The sequence below is a fragment of the Dendropsophus ebraccatus genome, chromosome 7 (genome assembly GCF_027789765.1).
Source record: "Dendropsophus ebraccatus isolate aDenEbr1 chromosome 7, aDenEbr1.pat, whole genome shotgun sequence".
Classification (NCBI taxonomy): Eukaryota; Metazoa; Chordata; class Amphibia; order Anura; family Hylidae; genus Dendropsophus; species Dendropsophus ebraccatus.
The window spans coordinates 54,909,383-54,921,377 of record NC_091460.1 but is presented as its reverse complement, the minus strand read 5'-3'; positions in this window follow the sequence as shown (position 1 = coordinate 54,921,377).

Sequence of the window (11,995 nt, the reverse complement as noted above, 5' to 3'; positions counted from 1 at the left end):
AAACGTGCTGACAGCGCTCGTTTGCTCCTCATAGTCGCCCTGTGTAATAGGGGCTTAAGCGGGGAATTCCTGTTGTGTCCGTGGTGATAAGAGGAGGCTGCTGTAAAGTAAACTGTACAGGATTGCAGCAACATGTGACACCAGTAGGAAGATAGCATCAGCACAAGACAATAGCAAATCCCTGTGGAATGACCTCTTCAAAGGTCACAGAGCGTGCTCAGTAATGTTTCACATTCATCTCAAGGGGACAGGACTCTATTGTCGTCTATATCCATGAGTCTTGCTGTAAAGCATGTTAATAAATGCTGTTAAGAACAGCCCAGGCGATATGGCAGCCCCCATAACAAAAAGTGAAATACAGTCAGAAAATAGAAACAGATTGGAATAAAATGACAATTTTTAGTATCTGACTTTAAATAGCTTCATGAAAGATACAGCAATTATTTGTGCAGCCCAACCATGAGCTTAAGCGTCCCTTTTAAAGGCACTGCAAACAAATACCGATCCTGCTGAGCAGCACAAGTTTTGGGCTGTAGACAGCCATATTTCGGGTCATGTAAAAGGACTTTTAGATCTTGTTGTACTCCCAGACACAGTCCCTAAAACACTGGAACACAATGATACTTTGAAATTATTAATTTGTATGATAGTATTAAAACATACAACTTGCATTAACAGATATCTTATTGTGTGATATCACACTATTGTGTGGTGTTAAAGCTACAGCTCCTATTGAAGTAAATAGCAGCCATGGTGCAGTACTTTGGTATTGCCACTACATAAGAAACAGGACCAACCGCCCCCGGCAAGTGTGAATGCTGGACAGCTGACCCACAGTCTGACCAGGGCTAGTGGTTATATTATGTCTGAAATTAATGACCCCATCAGACACAACCTATTCGAAGCTGGACTCTAGTATAATCTAAAAGTACTAAACATACTGTAGGGAGTAATGTGCTACCTTGAATAGACTGCCGAATTGGAGTAAGGAGTCCTATAGGCCATACAATGCTCACCATCTGTTCTTCAGTGCCACCTATTGGAGGGTGGAGAGGTACAGTGCTAAACATACTACACATAGCAGAGACAAGAAGAATAATGATGATAATACTGTAAATTTTTCCTTGAGAAGATGTTATGGTGAACGTAATTTAAATAAGCATTTACTATGTATAACTTGAATATAAAACCAACAGGAATTCACTACTCCTAACACTCTGATAACAGAACAAGAACAAACCGACCTACAAAGACTTGGAGATGAGCCAAGCAGTGAGGCCCATGTCTGCAGCCCGCTAACACTACAGCCTGTCCAGGATTCTTCTGTGGTCTCTGTATACCAAGAGGGATCCCTGGAAGAGAATGAAGCAAACACTGAACCGTCTTTTTTTCCATGTCGTGAATTCAGCCAAGAATTCCTGGTTTGTTGAGCTGGGTCATGCTTTGGTTTGCATAAAAATCTTCTTTCCTTATAATCTTTCTCCTTCTCAGTCTCCTTTACTAGATGTGATTCACACATACACACATCCCAATAAATAGTTGTGGTTCCCCTGGAATGGTATCGCGTCCCTGTGTCACATGAAGCAATGACATAAAGTGCACATTCCCGGCATCCCGCCGCCGACAGTGAGCGCCTACTACGAGCCACAAGCCGCTGTGCTCCTCACTCCTTATCAGCAACTTCTGTCCCAAGTGGGTGATGAATGGCAGGTTCCCATTCCTAGGAGATATTCCTAAAGTGCAACAAGCTGACTGTGACCCCAACTAAGTGTTTACTGCACAGAGATGTATTTATGAGCTTCACATTTGTATATAATGCATAGTTGCCAACATTTGAAATTTTTTTCCAGGGACACTTTAGTGTTGGCAACAAGGGGTGTGGCTTATAGTAGGTGTGGTCTCAGTGGGTGTGGCCTATTGTGGGTGGGGTTTACGGGGTGTGGCTTGTCATCAGTGTTTTGTTTTGTTTTTTTCCAGAATTTTCCAGTTAGAACTTTACAGTAAAAAAAAACACAAAAGGGTGAGGGGTGTAGTAGTAGTAGTAGTACAGGAATAGATGAGGGGTGTAGTAGTAATACAGGAAGAGATGAGGGGTGTAGTAGTAGTATAGGAATAGATGAGGGGTTTAGTAGCCGTACAGAAAGACATGATGGGTGTAGTAGTTCAGGAACAGATGAGGGGCAGGGGTGTAGCTACTGTAGGAGTTATGGGGCCCCATAGCAAACAACTGCATGGGGCCCCACAAAACCTTGAAAACTTGGTAGCTGGGGGAGACTGGGGGTGACTGAAGCAGACTGGGGGTGACTGGAGCAGACTGAGGGTGACTGGAGCAGACTAGGGGTGACTGGAGCAGACTGGGGGTGACTGGAGCAGACTGGGGGTGACTGGAGCAGACTGGGGGTGACTGGAGCAGACTGGGGATGACTGAAGCAGACTGGGGGTGACTGAAGCAGGCTGGGGGAAACTGGGGCAGACTAGGGGAGACTGGGAAAGACTGGGGGTAGCTGAGGAAGACTGGGAAAGACTGGAGCAGAGAGGGGGAGACTGGGGTAGCTGTGGCAGACTGGAGGGGTGGCTGGAGCAGACTGGGGCAGACTGGGGGGTAGGCTGGGGGAGATTGGGGCAGACAGGGGGGGGTGGCTGGAGCAGACTGGGGGTAGCTGGGGCAGACTTGGGGGTGACTGGGGGTAGCTGGGGCAGACTTGGTGCTGACTGGGAGAGACTCGGGGTAGCTGGGGCAGACTTGGGGCTGACTGGGAGAGACTGGGGGTAGCTGGGGCAGACTTGGGGGTGACTGGGAGAGACTGGGGGTAGCTGGAGCAGACTGGAGCTTTATTATCTTCAGCATAATCCCCCTCATATGGGCACCTCAGTATACCAGCAGTCTCACAGCACTGTATAATACTGATGATATAATGAGGAGCCCTCATGAGGGGGATTATAGACTATACATTGGTGTGAGAGGCTAGTATACTGGAAGACTGGTAATCAGAGCTGTGACTGGTATACAGTGTATAGCAGTCACTGGTGTACACTGTATACCTGTCCTTCAGCATAATCCCCCTCATGTGGTCATCTTGTTACCTGGCTCCCTGCAGCACACGGCCATCTTGCTCTTCTATCCCAGAGGCAGGAGTGAGTGACCTCACGCATACCTCCCAACTGTCCCGGATTCAGCGGGACGGTCCCGATTTTGGGGTCACGTCCCGCTGTCCCGGTACAGCCCCCGTGTGTCCCGCCGCCCCCGCACACTGGCAGAGCAGGAAACATCAGCTTCCTGCTCTGCTAAAACTCTTGTGGCCGAAGGCGTCATTCTGCCTCCAGCCACAAGAGGCCGCTCTCTCCCCCATAGCTCCCAGGGCCGGATTATCACAGGTCTATGGTGCGCCCCCTATACACCATCAGTACCTGACAGAGAGAGCTGGGGCCGGAGGAGGAGGCTGCCGGGGTCCAGAGCACATGACCTGCATCAGCCTGGAGGGAGGGAGAGTAGCGGTGAGTGCTCCGGGGAGGGGGGTCTGTCAGGTGTCCCTCAGCTGTGCATGGGGCTTATCCCCCCCTCCTTCCCCAGCTCTGTGCCCCTGTGCTTATCTCCACCAGCTCTGTGCCCCTGTGCTTATCTCCACCAGCTCTGTGCCCCCATGCTTATCTCCACCAGCTCTGTGCCCCCTGTGCTTATCTCCACCAGCTCTGTGCCCCTGTGCTTATCTCCACCAGCTCTGTGCCCCTGTGCTTATCTCCACCAGCTCTCAGTGCCCCTGTGCTTATCTCCACCAGCTCTCAGTGCCCCTGTGCTTATCTCCACCAGCTCTGTGCCCCTGTGCTTATCTCCACCAGCTCTCTGTGCCCCTGTGCTTATCTCCACCAGCTCTGTGCCCCCTGTGCTTATCTCCACCAGCTCTGTGCCCCTGTGCTTATCTCCACCAGCTCTGTGCCCCTGTGCTTATCTCCACCAGCTCTCAGTGCCCCTGTGCTTATCTCCACCAGCTCTCAGTGCCCCTGTGCTTATCTCCACCAGCTCTGTGCCCCTGTGCTTATCTCCACCAGCTCTCTGTGCCCCTGTGCTTATCTCCACCAGCTCTCAGTGCCCCTGTGCTTATCTCCACCAGCTCTGTGCCCCTGTGCTTATCTCCACCAGCTCTGTGCCCCCTGTGCTTATCTCCACCAGCTCTGTGCCCCTGTGCTTATCTCCACCAGCTCTCAGTGCCCCTGTGCTTATCTCCACCAGCTCTCAGTGCCCCTGTGCTTATCTCCACCAGCTCTGTGCCCCTGTGCTTATCTCCATTAGCTCTCTGTGCCCCTGTGCTTATCTCCACCAGCTCTCAGTGCCCCTGTGCTTATCTCCACCAGCTCTCAGTGCCCCTGTGCTTATCTCCACCAGCTCTGTGCCCCTGTGCTTATCTCCACCAGCTCTGTGCCCCTGTGCTTATCTCCTTATGGGGGGGCACAGAGGTGGTGTATCTACTATATGAGGGCACAGAGGGGGTGTATCTACTATATGAGGGCACAGAGGGGGTGTATCTACTATATGAGGGAACAGAGGGGGTGTATCTACTATATGAGGGCACAGAGGGGGTGTATCTACTATATGAGGGCACAGAGGGGGTGTATCTACTATATGAGGGCACAGAGGGGGTGTATCTACTATATGAGGGCACAGAGGGGGTGTATCTACTATATGAGGGCACAGAGGTGGTGTATCTACTATATGAGGGCACAGAGGGGCCTAAGTACTGTTTGAGGGTCCACAGTAGGCCTAAACACTACAGGGTGGCATAGAGTGAGCACTGTTACAGTGCAGAGCAATATAGATGGGCACTTTGTATAGATGGTGAGGATGGTGCAAAAGCAAAATGCCTAAAATATTTGTCTGCCAGATTCTTCAGGGACGAGGCATTGCCAGGAGTGGTTTTTATGATGGACTCTACCAGATGGAGAAGAAGAGAAAAAGTGAGCAATTCCGATCCGAGAAGACGCCCCCTGTGAGTCACTGAATGTAGCTGTACTTTAATCATGTATGTGGTGTAAGGAGCCTGTGCAGCATTTGTATCTACCTCCATATGGGTCAGTGTAGTGGAGATACTGGTCTTTGTATAGTGGATGTTATGTAGTAATGGTATGGGGGGATAAGTCACAATGTGGTGATAATATTTGTTTTTTATATAATGATAATAGGTGACATGGATATGAGGGTGTGGCTATGGGGGCGTGGTTATGGGGGGCGTGGCTATAGGGGGCGCGGTGCATTGCCGTGACTGTCCCTCTTTCCTCTCAGCAAAAGTTGGGAGGTATGCCTCACGGTCATGGCCCTGTAGCTGGGAGGAGAGAGCGGCCTCTGGTGGCTTGAGGCAGAATATACAGCTTCCAGCAAAAAAGCCTATTCTTAGGCTTCAATGCATTGGGGGACGTTACGGGGGCGAGGCGTGACGTCACAGGGGCGGAGCTTACCGGGACAAACTGGGGACATTACTTAGCCGGGACTGGCCTGTCAAATCCGGGACAGTCCCGGCGAAAACTGGACTGTTGGCAACTATGATAATATAATATGGGCTAATAACAGGGTGTAGATATACAGGCCTGAGCGAGCATCTAGTGTACAGATCCCTCGTGGCCATGTGTGTAAGGAGGAGATGGAGACTTGTGTTATAACAGTGGGAATGGGCCATATTTAAACCTGCCAGGCTTAGAGCTTATTCCTACTCTACATAATGGAAGTTGTGAAATGTGAAGCTGCGACGTGAACTCACAGCTCTCTTGGCGTCATGTATCAATATGATTCCGGGAGAGCTGTAAGTGTTTAACCCTTTCCCGCACGAGGACGTAACTGTATGTCCTCGCGCGGGTGCGGGCGTTCAGAACGGGGCCGCGCGGCGACCCCGCTCTGAACCGCGGCGATCCCGGGTGCCACTTGTAGCCTGGGACCGCCGGTATTAGCCGGTAATACAGTAATCAGATGCAGCTGTCAAACATGACAGCTGCATCCGATTACCGGCTGCAGCACTTCCCTGGTGTCTAGTGGCGGAGATCGCTCCTCCGGGACGTTGTCCCGGAGGAGCGATCTCCTTGTCTGTTGCCGGCTGGGGACTCGTCCAAGATGGCGCCGTCCCAGTCTCGGCACTCGTTTGTATTCGGCTGTAGCAGCCGAAAGCAAACGAGTGCCGATCTCATTGATCTTTGCTGTATAACTATACAGCAAAGATCTCAATGAGAGATGAAAGTATATATACTAGAAGTCCCTTAGGGGGGCTTCTGGTATATGTGTAAAAAAAAAAAAAAGTATTGTTATAAGTAAAAAGCCCCCTCCCCTAATAAAAGTCTGAATCACCCCCCTTTTCCCAGGTTATAAATAAAAGTAAACAAATAAATAAATAAACATGTTTGCTATCGCCACGTGCGTAATCGCCCGAACTATTAATTAATCATATTCCTGATCTCGCACGGTAAACGGCGTCAGCGCAAAAAAATCCCAAAGTGCAAAATTGCGCATTTTTGGTCACATCAAATCCAGAAAAAATTTAATAAAAGGCGATCAAAAAGTCGTATATGCGCAATCAAGGTACCGATAGAAAGAACACATCATGGCGCAAAAAATGACACCTCACACAGCCCCATAGACCAAAGGATAAAAGCGCTATAAGCCTGGGAATGGAGCGATTTTAAGGAACGTATATTTGTTAACAATGGTTTTAATTTTTTACAGGCCATCAGATACAATATAAGTTATACATGTTATATATCGTTTTAATCGTAACAACTTGAGGAACATGCATAACAAGTCAGTTTTACCCCAGGGCGAATGGCGTAAAAACACATTCCCCCCAAATAAAAGAAATGCGTTTTTTTTTTTTTTATTTCACCACACTTAGAATTTTTTTCTGGTTTCGTAGTATACTTTATGCAAAAATTCAGCCTGCCATTGCAAAGTACAATTAGTGACGCAAAAAATAAGGGCTCATGTGGGTTTCTAGGTGTAAAAATGCAAGTGCTATCGCCTTTTAAGCACAAGGAGGAAAAAACGAAAACGCAAAAATTAAAATTAGCCTGGTCCCGAAGGGGTTAAATCTTTGTGGGAATGTACTAATACAGCCATGTTCTGGACAGAAGTTCCATAGGCTCCTATTATAATTCCGTAGATTGCTTATATTAGCAGTCTATGAAATTCATCTCCGTATAGCGGAGATGAAGGGACAGAGTGCATGTTGATGAGCACCCGGTCTCAGCACCCGGACCCCCATCACTACACACTTCTGACGTGTCGCTAACATGTCAAAAGTTTTTACAAATTATAGTTACACTTTAATATTAATAAAACATAGCCGATAGTTATAGTAAAATCCCAGCAGAATAAACCACATGGCATGTATTCATTTATTGATGACGGGATATTCACAGAATGATCCATGCTTAAACCTTGGAAGTACAAGTTATGTTACCAGAGGCTCAACCTAGGATTTCTTAAAGAATGTTACAGCCTTAACCCCAGAAATATGAAGACGTGACACATAATAAATAGTTTCCTGTCTCATTTCTCATTTTCCACATTATTTAAGTAAAATTTCATACATAGCCCAGTCCGGCATGTCACTGCTGTGAATGAATGGCCCAGGATTGTTACAAGAATGTACATATGTCACATGTACTCTATAACCTGATGTGTTTACATCTTCTGGTTTAGCTGGGGATACACAAAGACTAAGAAATCTACTTGAATAACATAAATCTTTTCCGCATTGTACATAAGGAAGCTGAGATGGCGCATCGAATTGTGGTTGTGGTGTGACTTATATTCTCCTCTGTAAATTAGTGCACATCCAGACAGAAGAAAACTCTCTCTACAGCCAGCTCACTATATCTAGTGTATAAATACTGAGCATACCCATAGCTTTTTTCTCCATCAAGGGGAGATCTGTAAACGACTCCTACTTAAAGGGAATCTGTCATCACTTTCATATACTATGAACTATAAGTTATTGGGTCTTCTTCTTCTCCCCACCCCACAAGTCTTGATTGATAGTCCTTTCCCTGTTTTGGTATAGATGTATCAATCAAAGCTGGTGGGTGGGGAGAAGCTGCCTGAGACTGCACCGATAACATAATAATAGCTTTGTTAAAGAGTCACTGTCATTAAAAATAACTTTTGATATGGCATCAGGCAAAACAAGTCCAACAGCATCAGGAAACTTGGTCCAATATGGCGTGGTAGTGTATTGATGCACACTGCAAAGCCCACAATCCTTAATGTGCTATATGTGTTATATGTAATCACGCATGTCAGAAGTTATTGATTGCAGAGGGTCTCACTACTGAGACCCACTGTGATCAGGAGATGTAACCGAGGAAAGAGCACAGCAGCAGTGTGATCCATTCCCTGGACTGATGACATGTGAAAACTTATTTTTAATGACAGGTACTCTTTAGGATATTGGCAGATGGCAGATACTCTGTGTTGTATCCTTTATATAACCTACATTTTTTACACTGTGCATATACATGGGAAAGGATTATATAATTCTAACAATATGTGTGTAAGGTTTTTCCCATGTCTCACCCTGCTGCACTTTGTTGTGGCATATGACAAATAGTTTACTCACACTGACTCTAGACTGCTGACTGGTAGGATCTATCCTTTTCTCAGTCTAACAAACATACAGGATGTTACTTCCAGTCCACTCTGTTCTATGGGCTAGTTTACACCTTGTTACCAATAGTTGACATTGCACAAGTCTGAACCCAGTGCTGTACAAGGCATGGAATGAATAAGACACAGCGTGACCTCCAGTTTGAGCTTTACCTCCTATTCGCAATCATCCACAGAAATGTAATGTTGAAAGCTAAATGTACTAAAGACATCAGGCGTGCAGATCACATACACAATAGTCCTCCAGATTCACACAGTGTCTCCTTGCCCCTTCTTGTGTTTTGTCTTACTTTACTTGTGATTGAATGCAAATGCTGCCACTGATGATGTTTGCAGAATGTTGTATCTGTTCTCCATCAAGCTGTATACAATGGGATGTACATGGTAATGTCCTGTGTCTGCTTGCACATACTTCTATTCTGCTCACTAAAAGTTGGTCGATCTTAAGCAAGATCCCTGACAAATTCTGTTTCTATCCATCCAGCTATCCATCCAACCAACCCACCAATCAATCAACCAAGCAAATTGTAGACTGGCACTGATGACCAACACTTTGTTCGCAAGAAATATTGTTTAACTTAAACTTTACTATGAAGCAGAAAGACTCCTAAAACTTTGTTTAACTTATAATATATGGGAGGACCTCACCTTCACTGAAACTGCATACATAGTTAATACGGTTGAAAAAAGACACATGTCCATCAAGTTCAACCAAGGAGGGGATGGATACAGGGAAGGAGGAGGGATGATAAGTTCCATACATATGCATTTATATTATTTTGCGCTAAGAACTTGTCTAGCCCTGTTTTGAAGCCCTTTACTGTTTTTGCTGTGACCAGATCCTGTGGTAGACTGTTCCACAGATTCACAGTTCTCATCTTGTCACCTCCAGAGGTTGAACCTTTTTTTCTCCAGGCGGAGGCAATGCCCCCTTGTCCTTTGAGGGGGTTTTACCTGGAACATCTTTTCCCCATATTTCTTGTAGGGGCAATTTATATATTTAAATAAATTAATCATATCTCCCCTTAAACGTCTCTTCTCTAGACTAAACAAATGTAATTCTTTTAATCTCTCCTCATAACTAAGATGCTCCATTCCCCTTATTAGTTTAGTTGCCCGTCTTTGTACCCTCTCCAGCTCTAGAACATCCTTTTTATGAATCGGGTTCCAAAACTGGACAGCATACTCCAGATGAGGCCGCACCAAAGCTTTATAGAGCGGTAATATTATATCCCTGTCCCGAGAGTCCATGCTTGTTTTAACGCATGACAATATCCTGCTGGCCTTAGAAGCAGCTGACTGACATTGTGTGCTGTTCTGTAGTCTATTATCTACAAATACAATTACTACAGGGATTGTTCCACAGGACTGGCACATAGCTAATGTGGTACCAATATTCAAGAAGGGGTCAAGGAGTGACCCTGGAAACTACAGGCCCGTAAGTCTAACATCTATTGTAGGTAAAGTATTTGAGGGGTTTGTAAGAGATGCTATACTGGAGTATCTTAATGAAAATAATCTTATGACGCAGCACCAGCATGGATTTATGAGGGATCGGTCCTGTCAGACTAATCTGATCGGCTTCTATGAAGAGGTAAGTTATAGAATGGACCTGGGGGAGGCTGTGGATGTTGTGTATCTGGACTTTTCAAAGGCATTTGATACTGTGCCGCATGAAAGGTTGGTCTGCAAAATGAGGATGCTGGGACTTGGGGAAAACGTATGCAAATGGGTAAGTAACTGGTTGTGTGATAGAAAACAAAGGGTGGTCATTGATGGAACATATTCAGATTGGGTTTTAGTTACTAGTGGGGTACCACAGGGGTCAGTGTTGGGTCCACTTCTTTTTAATATTTTTATTAATGATCTTGTAGAGGGGCTACAGAGTAGAATCTCCATTTTTGCAGATGATACTAAACTGGGTAAAATAATCAGTACAGAGGAGGATAATATCATATTACAGACGGATTTGGAGAAGCTAGAGGCTTGGGCGGAGAAATGGCAAATGAAGTTTAATGTGGATAAATGTAAGGTTATGCATTTGGGCCATAGAAATAATAAGTACAGTTATGTGCTAAATAGTAAAACACTGGGTAAAACTACTTCCGAAAAGGACCTGGGGGTATTGGTGGACAGTAAACTGAACTTTAGTGATCAGTGCCAGGCAGCGGCTGCCAAGGCTAATAAAATAATGAGATGCATCAAAAGAGGTATAGATGCTAAAGATGAGAACATAGTTTTGCCTCTTTATAAATCACTAGTCAGACCACATGTGGAGTACTGTGTACAGTTTTAGGAACCGGTATATAAGAAGGACGTAGGTGAACTGGAGCGGGTGCAGAGGAGGGCCACAAAGGTCATTAAGCGAATGGGTGGGTTACAGTACCAAGACAGGTTATCAAGCTTGGGGTTATTTACGCTAGAAAAAAGACGTCTTAGGGGCGATCTGATCACAATGTACAAATATATGAATGGACAGTACAGAGATCTTTGTAGTGGTCTTTTTACTCCTAGGTCTGTAACCATGACAAGGAGGCATCCTCTACGTCTAGAGGAAAGAAGATTTCATCATCAGCATCGACGCGGGTTCTTTACTGTACGAGCGGTAAGACTGTGGAACTCTCTGCCACATGAGGTTGTCATGGCTGATTCATTAAATAAGTTCAAGGGAGGCCTGGATGCTTTTCTTGACCAATATAATATCACAAGTTATGGGCATTAGATTTCCGGTGATACATTGATCCAGGGATTATTCTGGTTGCCATTGCAGTCGGGAGGGAGTTTTCTCCCTGTGGTGGGACAATTGTCGTCTGCCTCATAGGGGTTTTTGCCTTCCCTGGATCAACACAGTAGGATTTCCCTAGGTTGAACCTGATGGACTCTTGTCTTCTTTCAACCTTATTTACTATGTTACTATGTTACTATGTTGCCAAGTGGACGCCCAAACACTCAGTGTGTCTAAGTCATCCTGTAACATCTGCACATCCTCCATAGACTGTACTGTACTACAAAGCTTGTTGTCATGTGCAATGATAGAAACATTGCTGTTAATTCCACTCTCAATATCATTAATAAACAAGTAAAACAGAAGAGGGCCCAGTACTGACCCTTGGGGTACACCACTTATTACCGGGGACGATTCGGAGTAGGAATCATTGACCACCACTCTCTGGGTATGATTATTAAGCCAGTTTTCAATCCAGTTACACATTAAACTTTCCAAACCGATAGACTTTAACTTACCCATCAGACGTCCATGAGTAACTGTGTCAAACGCTTTAGCAAAATCCAGGTACACGATATCCACAGCCGCGCCGCCATCCAGGCTTCTACTTACCTCTTCATAGAAACATATTA